Source organism: Clupea harengus, chromosome 16 (assembly GCF_900700415.2).
Source record: "Clupea harengus chromosome 16, Ch_v2.0.2, whole genome shotgun sequence".
In the NCBI taxonomy this organism is placed as follows: Eukaryota; Metazoa; Chordata; class Actinopteri; order Clupeiformes; family Clupeidae; genus Clupea; species Clupea harengus.
In genome coordinates this window covers 18,797,406-18,818,934 of record NC_045167.1, presented here as the reverse complement: position 1 = coordinate 18,818,934, position 21,529 = coordinate 18,797,406, and the positions used below count along the sequence as shown (strand labels likewise).

The 21,529-nt window shown below is 47.2% G+C and overlaps 1 protein-coding gene across 1 annotated transcript in view; it reads left to right on the top strand.

Moving 5' to 3' along the window:
* Positions 1–21,529, top strand: part of pawr (PRKC, apoptosis, WT1, regulator) — a 60,621-nt gene that overhangs the window by 15,825 nt on the left and 23,267 nt on the right. The gene's annotated exons all lie outside the window — the stretch shown is intronic.

Genomic DNA, 21,529 nt, shown 5'->3' with positions numbered 1-21,529 from the left:
TCACTGATGTCAGGCTGGCTCTGGCACTCCTGTTCCTGTGGTGAAATATTAAGTGGTCATAGTTCATCTGTGAGTATTAGTGGCCATAGTTCATCTGTGAGTATTAGTGGCCTGTCAGCGGCGATGTGACCGCTAAGTCGCGCGGCGTGTTGTTTTTCAACCATCCCAAGCACCGACCCTTATCCCGTAATTAAATCTCATTTCTGAAGCTGTGCTTTTCCCAGTCATATTAATCTGATCAACATGTTTCCAGTAGGCCTTCCAGATAACATGTGATGGACTCTCTCACTTTCTCTCTTTACCACTCTCTCTCTCTCTCTCACACTTTTTGTTATTTTCTTCTTCCTCTCTCTCATTCTCTCTATCTTTTATCCTCTCTCTTTCTGTTGTTCACATTTTATGTTTCTCATTCTCTCTCTCTTCTCTCTTCTCTCTTGCTCTCTCGCTCTCTTGCTTTCTCCCCAGTCATTCTCTCTCTTGTTCCCTCAAGTGCTCCTTTTTGATGAGGGTGTGCAGATTGCTTTATGTTTTTTTGAGGGGGGGGGGGGGGGGGGATTAAGGCTGTTATCAGCCACCTGTAATTTGCTGTGCAGTGCTGTACCTTGATGGGGATAAGGCGCCTGGGCTCTCTATGGGTTGCGGCGGCGCTCTTCCTGCGTCTTCACTACACTTCTACTCGGCCACATGGAGCACGCCACGGTTGAAGTAGTGGCTTTTTTTGTTGTTGTCTCCCTGGCACCCATGTGGGCAGACATCTTGGACCTGTTTGAGGAAGTCCCCTGGAGTGTTTACGCGTGTCTTGGAGGTATAGCGGCGAGCTGTGATATTGAGCGGGGATTAAAGAGCAAACAGAGGTAATGCACCGGATTTAAACGATTGTTTTTGTGGCTGCACCAGATTCGCAGAGTCCTTGACCCCGCTGAACTCTCTCACAGCTCTGGAAGAAGGCAGAGCCAGGGAATCCAGCCCCTCCCCTCTCTCTGTCTTTCTTTCTTTCTTTCTTTTTCTCTCATTTCTTTTTTTCCCCTCCGTCTGTCTCTCGCATGCCCCCTGCTCTTTCCCACTGCACTTCCTCTGCCCCCTCTGTGTGCAGATGACCGCTCCGGCTCCATCCAGGGCTCACAGTCACGGCTCACAGTCACAGCTCCCTTACTAGACAGTTACAGAGAGTGGGAATCCCCCTCCCAAACAAACACAAACAAGCTGCACACACAAAAACACACATACACACACATGCATGGATACGCTTACATAAATACACACTCGCAGTATGTCAGAGATATGAACTCACATACTCACAAACACACAGGCACTTACATAAATACACACACACACACACACACACACACAGTCAGAAATACATACTTACATACATGCACAGACACACAGGGACAGAAGGTTGAGGACAAAGTTCCTCCAGCAGCAGCCATTTTGTCTGCTCCAGAGCGCTCTGTTTGTCCAGACGGCAACACATTCCCTGGCCTTGACTGGAGGGAGAGTCTGCAGGGAGAGAAAGTCCCAGTTTCCCCTACAAATAACAAACACTCAACCCTCACCAAGAGGCCTTCCTCTGCTCCCGCTCTATCCTCTCCGCACTCTTCTTCCACGTGTTCCTACTAGAATCACCTCAGTGCTAGCGTGGCTACAAGCGCTACTTCCAATCCCCGCTTTAAGTGAGCCTTAGGGCTGTTGGCTGTAGAGGGGGTCACTCTCTGTGCTCTCTCAGGGGGTTAAGTTAAGAAGGGCACGGGGAGCTCTCTTCTCTTCAGTCCCCCGGGGGCTGCTTGTCAGTACAGATGGAGGGTGATGGATTATGGGTCAGAAGTGTTGCACAGGGGTTTGTACTTAACGTGGCTTCCTGCACTGATTGCCTCTTTCCGGTGGCCAGGAACTCGAGGGAATGACTCGAAACCACGCTGTTTATTTTTATTCGTTCTGTTGGATGTTGTTTTATAAATTTGGCTGAGGGTGGTATCACTACATCACACGTGCCACTGTAAACTCCATCTTGTCGTCATTTGGGAATTCCTGAAGTGGGGTTGAGGGGTTAGCTGTGAGGATAGAATGGTCTTCAGGTGTTGTTGAGGGAGATTTCTTCTCCTTTGTGTGTCTGCATGTTTATATGTTGTGTTAATGGATAAACATGGGCCCTTGATGATCGGTCATTTGAGATTATGTGTGTGTAGTTTTGTGATTGGGTTTTTGTGTAAGTTAGGGTGTTTGCGTAAGTTAGGGTGTTTGCGTGAGTCAGGGCTTCTTGATTTGTGTGTGTGTGTGTGAAGCTCTGAGGGAGAACGCAATAGGGAGAGCAGCCTAATGTGAAGGCCTGTGGAAATGTTTGGCACTGATCCTCTGACGTCCAGAAGGGAGCGGGCAGATAAGCATTCACATTCCTTCTGTTTATTTGGATGTAAATGGGTCTGATGCCCTGTCACTGGAAGGAGAGCATGCTCGAGTGTAGGTGTGTGTGTGTGTGTGTGTGTGTGTGTGTCTGTCTCTGTGTCTGTGTGTGTGTGTGTGTGTGTGTGTGTGTGTGTGTGTGTGTGTCTCCTGTTTAGACCACTCTGTCTGTGGATCAGAGTCATGGCTAAGGAATGCTCTAATCACCTAAAAACCTGCCTTTGTCTCTTCTGAACAAAAGTCTCCAGAAACATGAGCCATTAAGTGACACCCCACCACCACCACCACCCCCTACACACACACACACACACACTGATTGGCTGACCAACTATCAAGACAGTGTGTCAAGTTCCACGCCGTTCCACAAGGAAGAACGCCTCACCTCCCACCCCCACCCTCATACACACACACACACACACACACACCCCGACACACACACACACACACACACACACACACACACACACACATCCAACCGCTTCAGGTTGTGTGCTATGAAGGGAATGTTGTGGCACAATCCCTAATCCACTACCAAATCCTATACCCTGCTCTGAAGCAGCCAGCACAATAGGCTTCATTCATAATGAATTCCACCTAATCAGAATGGGTGTTTCTCTCTTCACTTCTAGTGAAAGCCCTCTCCCCCCCTCTCTCTCTCTCTCACTCTTTTCTTTTTTTTCCTCTCTCTCTCCCCCTCTCTCTCTGTCTAACTGTCTAACTACCACACCTGTCTCTTTATAGTTATCCTGAATTATTTGTCTTATTCCTCATTGCTAACGGCTAATAGGAATAGACAGTCACAAAGAATGAAACCGCAACAAAAAAAAGAGAAAAAAAACACAAAGAAAGGGTGAATAACCTTTCAATTCCTGAGAATACACCCCCCTTGAGCATATTTTCTGCTCACTCACTGTCTTTTGTTGGCTAGATTTGATGTAGTGGTCTTGTCAGGTCTCCTACGACATGCTTGGGCAAGATATGTCAACAAAACTGCTGAACCAGCCGTTCTTGAAGATCTTCATTGCTATGCAGAGCTTTGACTTGATGGATGGTGCTTAGCTTGTATAACAGTGAACTTTTCTCCCTGTCATGCGAACCACACTCATATGTCTAGACATATGGACTCATCTTAAGTTTGTATAGATAATCACTGCTCCTTAAAGTGAGTTTCTCCTGAGCTGAGATTAACACGGCTATTTTGCCTACCATAGGAGGACTCCGGAGTTGGAGTTGTAAGCAGCACTAACTTGATGATTTTGATGACAAAACTGATAAAGATTCCTGTTATTCCTCCATCCACGTTCCATATCCCAGGTTCATGTTTCAGATTTATGCAGCTCAACTTCAGGATCATTTTCTAAACGATTATTGTTTTTTTATTTAATTATTATTATTTGTCTATTCCTCAGCCCCAATGGGCTGACATTTACAGTGTGTGACTGACAGGGCTGAACTTCTGCCTCCAAACTGCCTCTGTTCTCTTTGGAATGCCTGTCCTTCTGCTGATAGGACACACATTTTCATCACAGACTGCCGTACAGGCATGAATTCCTTTTGGTTGAAAGCTGAGAAAAGATTTTGGACGCCGTTGGTGAGGGCACACTGTTAGGGGACGAGACGACTGTCAGTTAATAAGGCTTTTTTCAAGGCAAATGAAATGAAAAGGAAAATTCTTTTCGAGGACATATTAAATGGACTATGATATTTGAGTATAACGCTTATTCTTTATCTGTGGTTCTTTTTCTTTCTTTGTGTGTGTCAGTGTGTGTGTTTGCATGCATGCTTTCTTAGAATTGCACATTTTTCCCTTCCCCAGAAAAGTTTGACTGCTAAGAAATGACTATCCAAACTCTTCCCCTATGTAAACAATGTGACAAGATGAGGGTCTAATGAACGAGTGCAGAGGGACCAGTCTCTCTCTCTCTGTCTCTCTTTCTCTCTCTGTCTCTTTATCCTGGCCTTTTGTTTACTACAGGGACACAACCGTTATTTGTTCATTATATCAGTTTTGGTGAGCTATTTCTAAGTTCCGTTTTAGGACATATTCCACCAGACGCCAGAAGCAGCCATGGCAGATTTATGTCTGGCCTCTGTGCCGTCCAAACGCAGAGTTTTTTCTGCAAGCCGACCCCAGCACATTTTTGAACCTGATGAAAAACAAATGACTTGGGGCGACTGAAGGCTGTAGATGCATTTGGTGGTTTAACTCAATTGTCAAATGTGTCAGAGTCTCCCACGCTTTGGGGAGGAAATAATATTATTATTATTATTATTATTATTATTATTTTTATTATTATTATTTTTTATTAACGTTTTGTTTTGTCTTCCTCGAAGCTCTTTCCAGTTCAGGCTTCTGAACAATTGTCGTGTCCTCAAAGCACTTGGTCTCCACAAAAGGATTCTCAGAACTAAAGATTCTATTTCCCAAAATAGCCTTGGGCCAAGTGTTTCCAAGTTTCCAACACATTTGAATAAATTACTCTGGCACGCCATGTTGCTACACTTACATACAAACATGTCACTTAATATTTAAACACAGATTGTCGCTGATAGCTTATCAAATCATGCATATTTGTAGCAGCCTAATAGAGGTGCAGGCCGGTGTGGATATTTTCAAAATGTTAAACTATTGTTGAAGCAACCTACCTCAGTGAATCGGCTGGTTTGAAGTGCCTCCAAATGGCATGTGTCCATCATGCCACTGATGGAACCGCATATTGATGTTCTCCTGGCCTGATTTGTTGTTGCATGGTGGTTCTTGTGTGAGCATATAAATGCTCATATAGGGGACTGATGGAACTGCAAAATAGCTATTCTACTGTTGTTCTGTATCATTTGTATCTTTAACATATATTGATGTTTCCTGCTCTGATTGGCTGTTGCATGGTGGTTATTGTGTGAGCATATAAATGCTCATATAGGGGACTGATGGAACTGGAAATATTGCTATTCTGTTGTTGTAAGACATTAACTCCATATGTTGTATCTGCAACTCATTTTGGATGTGTACTCTCTGTTTCACTGAGACTTGAACAAGTGACTTGTGAACCCTCCCCCCCAGATAGGCTCCTTCCTGCTAAGACCCTTTGTGTTCATGGTATCACCCCTCCCCCCATAGGTGAACCTCTCACCCCACTGTCTCCCCCTTCCTCTCACCTAAAGGGTGTGGTCATCCCCTCTTCTATTGTATTCTACCTGACTGAAATGTATAGATGCCTACACATTCTGCTATCAGGTAGGCCTTGCTCTGAGCACCAAGCTGAGAGGGGGTCTCCACGCTGAAAATAAACTACAGAAACCTGACTTCAACTCTCCGGTCCCTTCTTCAAACTTAAGCGTGCTTACAGAGATTCTATCACCATCCTGTTTCACCGAACCTGCCAAAACAAGTATATACAGTCACCCCTCTCCTCGCCTAACCTCTGGTTACTGGCTGAGAAACCCTCCTGATCACTGTGTGTGGCATGAGGACACACACACACACACACACACATACATACGCTTCGCCATGTTGTCTGTGTTTGGATTGGAGGGACACATGCCTAGTAGCTAGACTGTTGGCCTAGAAGAAAAGAAAGAAGCAGAAGGAAGAAAATGGAGCTTTTGAAATCATTTCTACATACTTGATCAAATGGAATGAACCAGTATCTGCAAACTCTAGTTAGCCTCACTGTGTGTAAGTGCTACCTCAATTAGCCTTGAATGCACCTTTAAGTAAAGTCACCGGATGTGAATGTGAAATCACAACAGCAATATGTCCGTGCACTCTTCTATGGAATGGAGACCTGTTCTACTACCCCTGTGTGTGTGTTTGTATGTGAATTTGTGTATATAATGAGCGTTTATGTGTTTGCGTGTGAACGCTCTGTGTGTGTGTGTGTCCGCGCACGTGTAAACCGTGTGTTTGTCTGTTTCATGTGCATAGGTGTGAACGAGAGAGCGAGTCACGGGAGAGGTGAGAGATTTTTGTGGAGGTGTTTTTTTTTTTTTTTCTTTAGCTCTTTGCTGAAGGCTACTTGAAGCCTCATTTGAAGTCTGCTAAAGCCCTCCGCTCTCAGCATTCCATTTGGAATTCACCAGATTGCAGCAAATGGAGTTTAAGGGTATCAAATAACTGGGTGCTTTAGCGGTAACATATAATTGAATTAGGCGATGCTTAGGAGCATAGGAGTGCATAAGAGATTGTGCTCAATTTTGGGAAAAGCTTCAATCAGTGCATTGCAGTGATCCTAATTTGTGAGCACTGTCATCAAAATACATATTTTTTTTGTTTTCTTCATATATAACCATTTTTTTGTTATTCAAAGCATGTAGAGATCTGACCACAAGTGGCTTTGATTATTCAATGGTCTCTATGGGTATTGTTCCATCATCATACCTTATCACTGTGCATTCTAATGATCTTGTTAGCTAATTAAATCAACTGACTCAACCATTTGAGTATTTTTAGTGTAGGCTCTGTTGTTTGGGTTACAAGTACGCTTTCATTTCATGATTTCATTCCTAGCAGGCTTTAAAGGTGACCGGTATAACTCTCATTCACCATCAGTTTCACCTCATGTTGGTCTACCCTGAAGTCATGTGCTTATGCAGAGAGGTGATTTAATGGGAAGTCTGTTTGTCGGACCGCAGTAAAGCTCTTTTCTGTGCAAGTTCTTGGCATGAGCTCACAGCAACATGGCCTGTGTTGTCTTTGTGTCATTTTAGCGTCTTTCCTTCCTGTCTTTGTCTTGACCTCGGGAATGCCCAACAGTTTTTTGTTTTGTTTTGTTTTGCCATGGCTGTTGTTCGCTTAAAGGGAACACCAGTGGATCCGCTGCCCAAATGGCATAGCCAAGCCTGGCACTAGTCACTTTGTGCCTTTCTGTTAGCTGGGCAGAATATGGGCAGCAGTTTAGATGAGTCCATGTGAAGGCTGGGCATGCTGCTTCACGCCAGCCGCCCAGGGGACGCTGGAGGGCCATGAAGCTGTGCTTCTTTACGGGATGAGTAGCTGCTCCAGGCTCCCTCTTAACGATGCCATGGAAAGCCTGCAGATGGTCGTTACTTTCTCTTATTGCTGCTGTTAACATTTAGTAGGGCTGTTCCTTAAAGGTCTCAAGTGTGTCTGGGAATGGCCACCAACTGAACCTGAGGTGAGGGACACATCTTACCTTAGTCAGGTTCAAAGGTCAAGTTCAGACGTTTTATTAGTGTGGGGACTGCCTGGATTGGTTTTCCATTCTCTACAGTAACATCATGGTAGAATGTTTTGACCCATGCTATTAACACATTGCTCAATATTAGGCTATTAAAATATGCACATCTTTTAAGTCTGTGTGGAGTTTGTGTGGACAGGCGTAGCAGCGGTAGCTGCAACAGTAGCTCATAACAGAAGGAAGAAGGAATGGTGACGGAGACTGGAGCTGAAGGATCTTTCTCCCACAGTGAAAACCGCCCGGGGATTGTTCATAGTCAGGAAACATTCAGGACCCAAAGTACCCAGGGAGGTCTAAAAAAGCCAAAGAGAGAGGGAGAGGGAGAGAAGGAAACATTTGTGGACTCATTTGTGAATGCCTCATGGGCCAGTGAATGGCTGATGTGATGTGGTATGTGTGTGTGTGTGTGTGTGTGTCCAGGTGTATTTGTGTGTGTGTGTGTGTGTGTGTGTCTGTGTGTGTGTGTCTTCAGCTATGTGTATTTGTCTTCAGGTGTGTGTGTGTGTCTTCAGCTGTGTGTGTAAGAGAGTGCGAGAGAGAGATTGGTTGAGTTGAGAGTTGTGTGTGAGGGAAGATGATAGGATGGAAACTAAGACGGTGTGAGACTGCGAAATGATGAGCGGCAGAGAGAGAGACAGACACTTGTGTGTGAGAGAGAAGGAGTTGGTGTGATTGAAACTGAGACTGTGTGAGCGAGAAAGAGATGATGATTGAGAGAGAGAGAGAGAGAGAGAGAGATTATACAGAGAGGTGTGTGTGAGAGAGAGAGAGAGAGAGAGAGAGAGAGAGAGAGAGAGAGAGAGAGAGAGAGAGAGAGAGAGAGAGAGAGAGAGAGAGAGAGAGAGAGAGAGAGAGAGAGAGAGAGAGAGAGAGAGAGAGAGAGAGAGAGAGAGAGAGAGAGAGAGAGAGAGAGAGAGAGAGAGAGAGAGAGAGAGAGAGAGAGATGAGAGTCAGTCAGAGGAGTGAGAGAAGTAAAGTTGCCCCCGAGCACAGTCACATTTCTTCATTCTCTCAACTCCAAAATCCCCCTGAAATTCAGATGAGAACAACTTCAGTCACCAACCCCCCGCCCCCCTCAAGTGAGTTGCCATGGTGCTTTAGTCTCGTGCTCTCATCCAGCCCAGCCTGCCAAGCGCTGCTCTCTTCAGGAGGCCATCTTTCCCATCATCCTCCGCAGATGCCACTCACCGCAAGGATGTTGATATTTTATTAAGACTCTGTGGGTTTGGATCGTCTCGTTGGCTCGACGCTGGCTGTACGGAGTAACGGGCCCTAAATCCCCGCGCTCGTGTCCTCTGGATCCCCACCGCTGAGTCTGTGGCCACGGCCCCCGCGCCAGGAGCTGCCGGCGGCTTCCTCTCAGAGCCACACACACACACACACACACACACACACACACACACACACACAGAGACACACAGAGACACACACACACACACTTTAATTTTCTGTCTTTCAGTCATGCGAACAGACACTTAGCTTAGTGACACACTCACGTGCATTACACATGCACACACACACATTGTAATTTTACTGTTTTTCTGTTAAACACATGTGAACAGACACTTACTCATTCACTCACACACGTACACACACACACACACACAAATGTAGTCACTTAACCAGGCTATGTTTTTTTCATCTTAAATTGCATAAAAAAAGCAGCTGCTTTTATTTATCTAAGTGTCTGCTCCTTATTTTTTCTTGCTGAGAGAGATAGATGGAGGGAGCGGGATAGAGTGAGCGGGGAGAGGGAGAAAAAGAGGAGATCAGAAATCCCCCTCTCTCGCCCCATCCCCTGCAGTGGGAACATGCCAAAGCAAACGCTGGGTGCAGAATGTTCTGGCGTTGTTTTGACGGCCGCAAAAGACCCGGTTGCCACTGCTCTGCCTGGTATGATCAATCAAACGTGGTGTTGAGTTCCGCTTGGGTCTGCTCTTATTAACAAACACGCAGGAACCCCGAACTGTGCCCTATTCCTCAACAGGAACACTTCTCTCAATCTTGGTTATGCATCTCTCTCTCTAATCCTCTCTTTACTCATACTCTTTCCATTGAACTGTCTATTCCTTCTCTCTCTTTATCTGTCTCTCTTTATCATCTCTCCATCCGCCTTTTTTTCTCTCTCTCCCTCCATGTAAGGGTTTGTTTTTTTGGGCTCCCCCCTTTTCTCCCTCACTCCTCCGTTTCTCCTCATTCTCTGGGAGCCCCTGGAGGAAATGAAAGGATGAGTGGTGTTACTGCGTGTGTGTGTGTGTGTGTGTGTGTGTGTGTGTGTGTGTGTGTGTGTGTGTGTGTGTGTGTGTGTGTGTGTGTGTGTATGTGTGTGTGTGTGTGTGTGTTACTGCTTAAATGAGCTGGATCAGCGCATGGCTGCTGAGGGAGGTTTCTTTTTCAGGAGTTACCTGTCAGTCACAGTAGTGTGTGTGTGTGTGTGTGTGTGTGTGTGTGTGTGTGTGTGTCTCTGCGTGTTTTGGTGTTTAACATTCCTGGATTTAATCTGAGGGGACTGATCACGTTGAGCTATGGTTAGGCATCCTCCTTGTAGTGCCATAGATCTTGCAGTTGCTCCTGCTCATAACTTCCTTAACTGATGTAAATAATACATCCACAGAAAATGGGTTTGTGCAGAGCAGCAGTGAACCGGTTACAAGTCCCCGAGTAGCCAGCAGATGCTATCAGTTATATTAAATTTGCTCAAATTCCTGTGGAAATTAACCATTTCGGCTGATGGTTCGACTCACGTAGGCTGACAGGTGTGAGCTCCAGTAAGCGGTCTGTGTTGCTGTTTTTCCATACGAATGACATCACATGCTCACCTTAGCTCTCGGCGACCAAGCACAACCTCGATTTGCGTTTCCATACATCAGGGTCTACTCGCGTGAGGGTGTCTTTAAGTAAGGGATAAAGGCCTCCGAGGGGTCCTGACACAAACATATGTAATAAAGTGGGGGCAAAGAACTTCATGACGCATGAGTTGGCGTACATATATTTAGGTATGTACTATAACATTAGCCCACAAAGGAAAACATTTGGTTTAGTCTAAAATGTTTAGTCTCCAGACTAGTACTTCTTTCTTCAGTCAAAGATAACAGAGGTTGCTTGGTTAAAAATGTATTCCATTATTTTAAGCCTGAATCCTTGCTAACATTGATGTTAGCTGTTTCTATGTAGGCTAGCTTGCCAGCTTGCTAGTTCTCCGCATATCAATGTGGGGGCACTGTGGTCCAGTGGTTGGCATCACCGCTTCCGAAATGAGTGCTGTGCGGAGCAGTTTGGTGCCATTCAACTTGTAATGGAAATACAAATTGGCTCGGCACAGCTCGTGCCAAGTGTGTGTGTGTGTGTGTGTGTGTGTGTGTGTGTGTGTGTGTGTGTGTGTGTGTGTGTGTGTGTGTTATCCTCACAGCAATTAGCTGAATTTGACCAAAAATGTTTTGGGATAGAATGGTGGACTGCACCTTTTAATGTGTTTTTAATTCTTGGCCCTATTTTTATGGAGCTTTTAGTGCATTAGAGTTGGTCATAATATTAGTATAATTTAAAGTTGAATAATAGATGTTTTTGTTCTCTTTTCCCAAATCCTATTAGACCATTTGATTTCAGGATGCAGGTTTTGCTCTTGCATAAACAGCAAACAACGAGACCATGAATAACATTAATAGATTTGTGTCTTGATTCTGCAGAGGAGGCCTGTCCTGTTGGACAGCTGGTAGCTTTAAGGCATTTTTTTATTTCATTAGGCTGCTGTTAGGCTTCTTGAATGCCTGTTTTGTAAAAATGTCAGGGACGATGAAGCCTTTTAAAATGTGTGTGTGTGTGTGTGTGTGTGTGATGCACGTTGTGTAATGCGGAGCGATGGCTGATTTACATCCTTTTGAGTGTTCAGAGAGGGATAACTCGGATGACATCATCACACACTGTTTACCTCTCTGAAGACTGGAGCTGATTCAAAAGCCTGTGGTTTATGCCATCAGGCTCCCTTAAAATCAACATACTCTAACCTCTCTGTTTCTCTACTCTCTCTCCCACACTCTGTCTCCCTCCATCTCTAGTCTCTTTCCCTTTGATGTACACCAGTGAACAGCAGGCCAGAAGTGAAACTCTCCTCTCCTCAGCTAGAGAGAGAAGGTATAAAGTAACCGACCACATCTCTAGGCCTCCATCACAGTCACCTCTTCTGCCCCCTGACTCCAGCAGTAGGCACTGGCTTGCTAGCTGGAGAGGCGAGATGTGATTTGAGACCTGTCTTTCCTCCTGGGCTTGGTGACAGGGGGTGGCTGGAGGCTTGTGTGTGTGTGTGTGTGTGTGTGTGTGTGTGTGTGTGTGTGTGTGTGTGTGTGTGTGTGTGTGTGTGTGTGTGTGTGTGTGTGTGTGTGTGTGTGTGTGTGTGTGTGTGTGTGTGTGTGTGTGTTGAGCTGCTGAGCTGCCGCCTCAGTAGCAGAGCAGCTTGGTGGAGAGGCACTGCCATCAGGTGCCTCCAAGCTGCTACTGCTATGCCTATGCCTGTGCCCGTCATCACCGGCGCTACCGCCCTCACCCACACACACCGTGAAGTCTGCTGAGGTCTCTCTGTTGTCTCAGATGTTCAGTAAACTACACTGATTTATATGGTCATTTAGGTTTAAAATAGTCAAGTACAAAACTGACTGTTTTGATGTGTGACACAGTGAATGACTATGATGAGTTTACTTAGAACAAGGGTCATTTGGGAATGTATACAGAAATGTGCACATTACATTAGATACGGCTTGTAATTTTCCAGTGTTGAGATAAACAAACCATTATGAGCAGGTAGCTCAGACTCCACTGAAGGGTCTGGTAAGTGCTCTGATAGAATGGGCTCTTAGAAGTGGAACGACAGCAATGCAATCTCGTTTCTTTTCTTTCTTCTCCTTTCTTTCCTTCCTTCTATTCTTTCTCTACCTGTATGCCTCTCCCTCCCTCTCTCTCTCTCTCTCCCTGGCTTTACTGCTCTGCCCGGCGTCTTAGTGTTTCTTTTGATAGCTCTTTGAAACTTAAATAGTCCCCGAGCTGAGAGCCGGCTGAATGAGCCTGGTAGCGGCAGCGGCGTCGGTGGCGGCCAAGAACCGGTGAGGTGGCAGCCAAAAAAGCACCGAGGGCCCCTCCCGGACAATGGAGCGCGGCCTGAAAAGCGCTTGGCTCCGGCCTGCCGGTGGCTCGCTCCGTTAGATAAACCTCCAATCAGAGGGGGAGGAAGAACAGATGGCTTTTCTCTTAGTTAAGCGCTGCAGGGTCTTTTGCTGCCGGCCTTTCTCCCTCTTCCCCACTCCTGAGCCAAGACATCTCTCTGGCATTGTGGGTTGTTTTCTTTTTTGTGTGTGTGAATGTGTGTGTGTGTCGATCCACTACTGACACAATAGCCCACTGTTTGGGTTGGGAGGGTTGCGATTTCATCCCCTCCTGTCTTTGGAGGTCTCTCTCAAGGCCTGCTTGCTAGGCGTTCAAGTCGTGGTGCATTGAGCTTCCCTTAAATGAGTTGTATGTGCGCCGCGATGCCAATTCCTGAAAAGATGGAAAAGAGGGAGCCGCTCGTGTTTGAAGTGGCAGGTGGATGAGTTGGGCTGATAAGGCGGAACGCGAATGCCAGAGATTCCCAGGCTGTGGAGACGCTAGGGAGAGAGAGCTTGAGCGGGGGGGAGAGAGTGTGTCTGTGGTAGTGATTTACTAAGGCCTTGCCCATAGGCACAGGTGCAAACTTCATGTCTCCCATAAAACACCATGTCGAAGTTGATCTTCTGATTACATAGAGTATTTCAAATATGAAGAGTTACACACCATGCGTGTCTTTGTACTCTGGTAGTGCACCTGTTTGGTCAAGCTTTTTCAAGGTGATCTCAACTGGCAGGCATTTGTTCAATCAGGGCCTATGCATCCAGACAGCAGAGGGGATGGTTGAGGGTCAGGAGATGCGCTGCAGTTAAACCCCACTTGAAGATCTCTGTTATCATCTGTGGGGATGGAGAGAGAAAGGGCAGACCTGGAGGTCCTGTTCGTAACCTCCCCATCCATGTCTAGTGACTTACACACAGACAACTGATTGCCTGCTCTTCAGACCATTTGTGGCCTCCCAGTAAGTAGTTACTGAGCAGTGGAACACAGTAAATCAGAGTAAAGGTATGCACTGTGTTATGAAAACGGGGGATGCTGTGAGGAAAGGAGAGGAGGGGAAGCGTGGGTTTCAGTGTGATCAGTGCGGTACTGATGCAAGGAGGAGAGGAGAGAATAGGAGAGGAGAGGAGAGGAGGGGAAGCGTGGGTTACAGTGCTGAGGCACAAACAAGATTAAGAGGGCAGACAAAACACTGGTTGGGCCCCCCGCTGCTGGAGCACCCAGTCTCCCCCGACAGCGTATCATTAGCGCGGGCCTTGCAAGGATAGTATTCATTACCGAGCTGGACGCTCTCCACTGCTGCTCCAGAGTGCTTTTACAGCCTCCTCACCACGTGCGCCCAGTCCATTCTCATGTGATGGACTCTCTTCCCCTCTCTCCTTTTCCTGAGACTCTCTCTCTTTGTGTCTATAGCTCTCTTTCTCTCTCTCTGTGTGTATTTAGCTCTCTTTCTCTCTCTCTCTTTCTCTCTCTCTCTCTGTGTATATAGCTCTCTTTCTCTCTGTCTCTCTCTCTCTGTCTGTCTGTCTCTCTCTCTCTCTTTTGTCTGTCCCTCTCCCCCCCTCGCTCTTTAGTTTAGGTTACAGGGCCATTTTCCTCTGTGGTAGGAAGGAGAGCAGCTGTTAAATGGATTTGGCTGAAGGCTGGCTCTCGCTCTCGTCTCACAGATAGCTTGCCGACACCATCGACAGAGGTTAAGTGACTCTGGCTGCATACGTTGAGGTGTTGTTTGCCAACACTTGGAGAGTTGGCTGTGGTTTTCTGACTACCTATCAAGGGTAACTGGAATCCTTCGGATTGATACAGGATGTATTGCAAGGATACAACAAAAAAAAAAACACATGTTCCTTCCCTGTTCTGTTATTCTTGCCTTTGCTCCTGTGCGGTTTTCAAAGGTTCAGCCTTTTACATGGACTTTGGACAGTAGTTTATGGAATACATAGAAATGGGGGTGTGCTATTGAAGGACTTCACTGAAATTAGTCCATTAAAAATGTCCTTCCCTCAACTTGAAGTAGTTATTGAAATGGTTGCACCTGGCTGCACTGAAAACCTCTTGCCCTTGTGTAATACTCTCTGAATAGCAACAAACATTAAAAATTCTATTAAATAGCAAAACACTTTTTTTTTTTTTTACTTTCAAAGACATTTCATATTTATTTTTCTTATGATGCCAAGACAAAGGAGAGCTGCGGTTCTGGAAGGTCCTGCGTCACTATGAAAGAGTAGACTGAGCATTTGTCTCGAGCATGTCTGTCAGCGGGGGAGAACTGGGCACAGGTCTGTTTGCAGTCTAAGCTCTCTCCTCCCTGGTCAAACACAAAGGATGACAAACACAAGACTTCCTAATGGAGCTCCGTTTATCTTCGAACCTGCTCTGAGGAGCGGCCCGCTGTCAATTACAGAGTGTGCTAAACAAACTCACTGAAATATGCACACCTGGAACTTAGAACCTCCAAGTCCAGGTGTTGCTGTACCTCAGCTGTTAGAGCCAAGGTACTAACATCACTAGTTCAATACCCAGGGAGAACACATGCATGTATAATTGTCCAATCCTCTAAGTCGCTTTGGATGAATGCGTCTTTTTAGATTACTAAAAGAGAATGTAAATGTAGGTCTTCAACTAGTCAAACCCTCATCTTGTGTGACAAGGTTGCTTGGAAATGGGACCTTACCCAGTTAAACCAGCACATTGAAAAGCCATATCGGTCTGTGGGATCTGGGCCCTCCTGCTTCCCATACATTTCTGTACGTTCTAGAATGATCCAAATGACCTTATATTCCCTCAGGGTCTTAATTCTGAGGCTCGGCTGAGACATGAGCCTGAACATGGACACACTATGAGCCCCAAATGTGTCTTCACTCACGCCTGTCTCTGCTCATTGTGTGGACGCAGAAGTTTCATGACGGCTGAAAGGCACTGAGGAAGAGGGAGGAAACTGAACCAACTTCATAACAAACAGCATAAGTGCTGTCTGTCACCCTTCAGCATGCCTAGTCGCGCAAAGACTGAAGTGGCACTGAGAAAGAGGGAAGGAACTCCGAGCTGAGTCCGTCATAACAAACAGCATAATGCGTTTCTCCATCTCCATTCCTAGAAATCCATTAGCCTTCCAAGTCTGGTTAATGTCCATCCTCTCTGTTTTCACACGGATTTAGCAACAAAAACCATGTAATCAGTCATTTCTCCAATTGACTAGAAAATGACACAGTGCTAATGTGTGATCGCTGAATTTCATGCATGCACACGATTTCACACTACAGGCTACTTGAAAGGATGTATTCTTTCATTCTTCAGATTCAGTTGGCATTCTTTTGGGTTATTTAGAAAATCGCTTACTTCCTTGAAATGATTTTCCACTTCTCTCTTTCTCTGTTTCTGCCTCTCTAATCCCCCCTTTCCTGGCCCGCCATCTCTTCATCCTTCACTGTCTCCACCTTCATCGGTGCCTCTCTCTCTCTGTCTCTCTCTCTCTCCCTCTTCATCCTTCACTGTCTCCCCCTTATTGAGTGAGCTACTCTATTCATTTGGTTGGAGACATGTACTGGGAACAACTCACAAGAGCAAGGGTTTCTGGGTAAAAAAAACCAGTGTGTGCTGAAAGGATTTGGCCAAAGAGCTATGGTTAGGAATTTGGAGAGCTGCATTTGATTCTCCTGAGTTAGTTAGTTTTTTTTTTGCCTTTCTTTTGGGAAAGTATTTCATGGTGGAATGTAGCTACCATTTTAGGCAAAGGACTTGAAGCTCTTAATACCATCCTTCCCTGTGGCCACTCGCCACCAAAGCCTCATGCCAGGCCCTCTCAACGGATCAGATCAAATCAAAATCAAATCATAGGTAACCTCTGTACTGAGGGACAAGGAGGGTGAGCGTCCATTTGCTTGTGTCCCCCTGCCTGCTGCATCTGTGTATGCCTTTCTGCTTACAAGGGTGGTGATGCAGCACTTGTCCATTTGAGTGGGACTTGGGACGAAGATTCTGGTGCCGGTTCAATCCCCTGGACAAAAAATGCTCCCTGGGAGCTGTGGCTGGAGTGACTGCCCATTGCTCTGTGTGTGTGTGTCTGTGTGTGTGTGTCTGTGTGTGTGTGTCTGTGTGTGTGTGTGCTTGCCACTCCTTAGTGTGTGTGTGCGTGTGCTTGCCACTCCTATTGTGTTTGTGTGTGTGCATTTAACCTATCCATTAGCAGTGAACACAGAGTCCTTAATTTCCTCATGAGATTAATAAACGATCAAAAAACCTCTGTCACTACATATTGCTTTAGCTGATAGGTTGCTTCAAATAGGTTGAAGGACTTTTCCTAAATGATAGTCCACACCTCAATTACCACATGGAGTCTCATTGGTGTAATGATGCATATCAATACGTCTTATGCCTCACAGCAAAACACACAGTACCTGGATAGGAACAGTCCATTCTGCTGGCCCAACCTGAACAGTTTGTGTGGTCTAATCCATCACTACTCCCGCAGCGGCAGAGTGCGGTTCTTGAGGGGTTGATTATTAAAATGATGTACTTCTGCGGCGGAACACAGAAGAAGCTCGCTGCTCTGCCTCTGACAGGCCTTAATGCCTGCCTCTGTCCCACCCGTGTATCAAGGGCTCATTTCAAGCGAAGACTCTGGGGGTCGACTGAGCGCTATAAACCCTCGCCATAAATGCTGATTTAAACTCTCCCTCGCATCAGTTCAGGAAGCCTGGAGCCAGAGAGGCCCGGCGGCCTTTGAACCACCCAGGTCCCTGCACACGGCACCAGGGCCGAGCCCCTGCAACCGCTTTCCCAGAGTTCTCTTCTTCCTCGCTTTCCAGAGGAATGTGTGCTGTGCAGGAGAAATGAAAGAATAACAGATAATTCAGTGAGTGAGAGGGAGAGATGGAGAGGGAGAGAGAGGGTGAGGGAGATGGAGAGAGAGAGAGGGTGAGGGAGATGGAGAGAGAGGTAGAGAGAGCTTGACAGGCAGAGACAGGCAGTAAATCCAGACAGTGGGGGCTTTGGAGACTAGGGGGAGGATGCTTTATGGTGAAGGTGTGCTTGCCAGAAACACTTCCCTCTAGCTCCTAGTGTAGCAGAGTGTGGCTACTCGCACTGTGTCGGGATGTGTGTGTGTGTGTGTGTGTGTGTGTGTGTCCTTCATACTAAATGTGCCTTTATGGTGAAAATGACTACTTATGTTTGAAGTGTCCAAGCCCCTTGATTTAAGGTATATAAGATCTTACAAGGCTTGGGGTGTGGGTCGGAGTGTGTTCACTTTTTAATTGTGCGAAGCAAGATCTGTGTGTGTGTGTGTGTGTGTGTGTGTGTGGTTATGTAGAAACAGTTCACCTCCTTCCTGGCTCACTGACTTGACCTCTCTCTGACTGCAGTGTGTGTATGTATGTGGCCCGGAACATCTGATAACATCTAGGTCATATCAAGAAGGTGCACCGTCATAATAGAGCAGCTTTCAAATTCCCTGTTTGGTGAAAAGCACATGGCCACCGTGACCCCACCGTGACCCCAGCGCTGTATCCAGAAGCTGAGGAGGAAATCACCTTGACTTTGGCAGCCTCGGGTGCTTCCTGCAAAGGGGAACAGTCTGGGCAAGGAGCTGCGTTGGCCTTCGTCTCTTCGTCTGGCAGCCGAGGTCAATAGCCTCCGAGCTCTGGCGGGCAGTCGGTCGGTCGGTCAGTGAAATGGGCGGACAGGTGGGACAACGGGTAGGTTGAGTGTCAGCGGTGATTAACGGACAAGCCAGCAGCAGCGTCGGCAGTGTTGGAGGCAGTGTTGGGGGCACCTGGGGCTGCCGCAGATTGATAATCCCTCATTTAAATGAACTCTCGGGGCGGGGGGGGGGGGGGGGGGGGGGGGGGGCGGTGGTGGTGAGGCTGCAGGTGATTAACGCGCCGGAGCCATTAACGTCCACCCCCGGGCACCGCTGGCAGGAGCGGAGCAGAGTGTGGCGGCTGTTTATTATTAATAAACTAACCAGACGAGCAGATAAGGGGTGGGGGGGGGTGGATGGGGACGAGCGGACTGCCTCGCTAACGAGGTCGCACATGCCAACGGTTCCCCTCATCGCAGGTGTAACAAGTGTTATAGAATCGTGTCAGGACCCACATGGGCTTACAATTCATTGGGTAGAAATCAGTGGCCATTACCAAAAAAAAGAATAACATCCAGACAGTTCCTGCGAGGGTGTTTGAGCTCTTCTGACTCGGAGCAAATAAGAATCCCTCTTCTGTGCCAGTTGCTGCCCACGTAATAAACTTGCCACAAAAGTAAAAGCTAACCGTAGGCGCTCGTGTACTTTGTGACTGAATGTTGGTCTGAGGCAACTTTATCCGTCAGCTCACTTTACCTGTCCTGGTAAGATTTGCTATCTGCCTTGGCTGTCAAGGCAATAACACGTCTTCTATTACACTCGGTTCAGTCAGGGATACCACCAGCGGAGATGGCAGCGATAGTATCGGTCGGATAAGAGAGCGAGTCGTTCCTCTTCTTTCGGAGACGTACGTCAGGCCTGACGAGTCGAGCGCACAGGCAGCGACAGCCAGGGCTGCAGAGGGAGCATGACAAATAACGGCTTGTTTTTCCACTGACGGGCCGCGAGACTTTCCAGCCACACACACGCACGCATTCCTAGTACAAATCTGCAGAAATGGCCCCAGATGGAGCAACTTAGAGAGGCCTCTCAAGCAGGAGCGTATTTGCACCGCCGCCTCTGTTTGAAGATGCTCAAGGTGAAGGCCTCCCACACAACCTCTCTGACCTCCTCTCCCTCCCCTATGAACACACACACACATTTCTGCACACTATCCACTCTCAATACATCTCCTTCCGGCCTCTTGCTTTGTAAACAGGAAAGCAAAGGAATGTCAGTGTCAGCCGCTTCTCCGTGGAACACACACACACACACACACACGCGCGCACACCCATTTACACACACACACACCCATTTACACACACGTCTGTGTCAGAGTGTGTCAGAAGCCTGCTGCCAGACAGTCTGTGTCCTTGTTCGACCCCACGCTGCTCACCTCCCTGCCTCCATGGCGATCTCCATGGCGATGCGGGTGTCTGGGTTCCTGGGTGTTGAGCTCGTTAGTCGTCGGGCCGTGTTGGAGCAGAGGTCTGTTTCCTGCCTGGGATTGCAAAAGTGCAAAAGCAGCCAGCAGTAAAAGAACTGTTTACTAATGCTCTCAACCTTTTTGTCATAGTTGAAGTTTTATTTCAGAAAAAAATAAGCCTGCTTGTGGTGCTTCTGTCACAGTAAAAACTTTAGCCCCTAAATCTAAGGTGCTAAGCTGCCCCCCTCTCTACCCCCCCCCCCCCCCCCCCCCCCACACTATTTCCCAGTGTCTATCTAATGGTTGCTCCATGAGCAGAAAGACTGCCATTGGCTAGAGGCCCTTTTACTGGCAGCCGACCCAGAGAGGGGAGTGTGAGGAGATGACAGGCGTGCGTGTGTGTGTGTGTGTGTGTGTATGTGTGTGATATGGATTTCTCAAACGGCTGTCTTCACTACTTGTGTCAGTCTGCGTGCCATCCCGCCCTGCCTCCGACCAGCCGCTCGGAGATGGATGAAGGAGGAGAGGGATGCAGGCCGCTCTCCAAACACACACACACACACACACACACACACACACAAGTCCATAAAAGGCTTGGTTCACCATCTCCTGCTGTATATGGAATGTGAAAAATGTGAGGCAATTTTAGGTGAAATAGTGAGAGTGGGGGGGGGGGGGGGGGGGGCGGGCGTTCCCAAAGTAAACCCAATCATCGTCACCACATGTGTTCCAATTCGTCTTTTGAACCAGACTACATTAGTGCAGGTTGAGCTTTTGTAATGACTAATTAGGTGTTCATTTGTTGCAGGCGTAAAACTTGGGCATGGAGGGGCTGGTTGAGCAGCGTGCTGGCCTTCCCCGTGTGTGGCTGTTTACTGCAGAAGGGTGCAGACTGGGGGGGTACTTGTGGCAGAGTCACCGTTTGGCACGACTGAGCGACCCGAACATCCCCGGTCCTCTGTGAGGTCAAACGGGAAGCTGCAGACTGAGTGTAATGCTCCCGCTGGGAACGCTTTATGGCTAAGCAACCACTGTCAGTCTGCAGTCACATCTGTGTGTGTGTGTTTGTGTGTCTGTTTGTGTCCGTATGTGTCTTCTTGTCTGTGTGTGCTACCGCTTGTGTCACAGCTGAAGTTTGGAATATCCAAGCAAGCGAATGTAGGTATGGATGAGTGAGCACATGTCTGTAGTTGTGTTTTAATATGCACAGTGTGTCACTGTGTGTTTGTGTCTGTGAGCTTGGCAGCCGAGCACTTTCGAGTTTTGTGTGAGTTTTAGAGAGCTCAGGTCTGTGTGTGTGTGTGTGTGTGTGTGTGTGTGTGTGTGTGTGTGTGTGTGTGTGTGTGTGAGGGTCTGGCTTATCCCCAGGAGTGCTGATAAATCGTCTGGCAGGAAAGTCTTTGCAACTTTTTGCATTCCTCCTTTGCCTCGCGCTGCTATTTTTACCCATCCAGTGCCTGTTGCTCCTTCTTCCATTCCCAGTGTGAAACAGGAAAGGCTGCTTTGTGTACTCAAAGGAAAAACACATCTTTTCTTCCCCGTCTCTTCTGTTTAAGCCTGCTGAAACTAGCAGTGACGTGGCGTAAACCAGACAACAGCGGGACACGCACAAGCCTGAGATAGAAATGCCGATATGGCGGAAGTGCAAGAGAGGAAAAACCAAAACAATCTGGAAATGTCCTCATTGTTGCCATGCTTTTGAATCCTCCAGTGTTTGCTGGGAGACTTCGCCAGTCCCTGAAAATTCCCCCC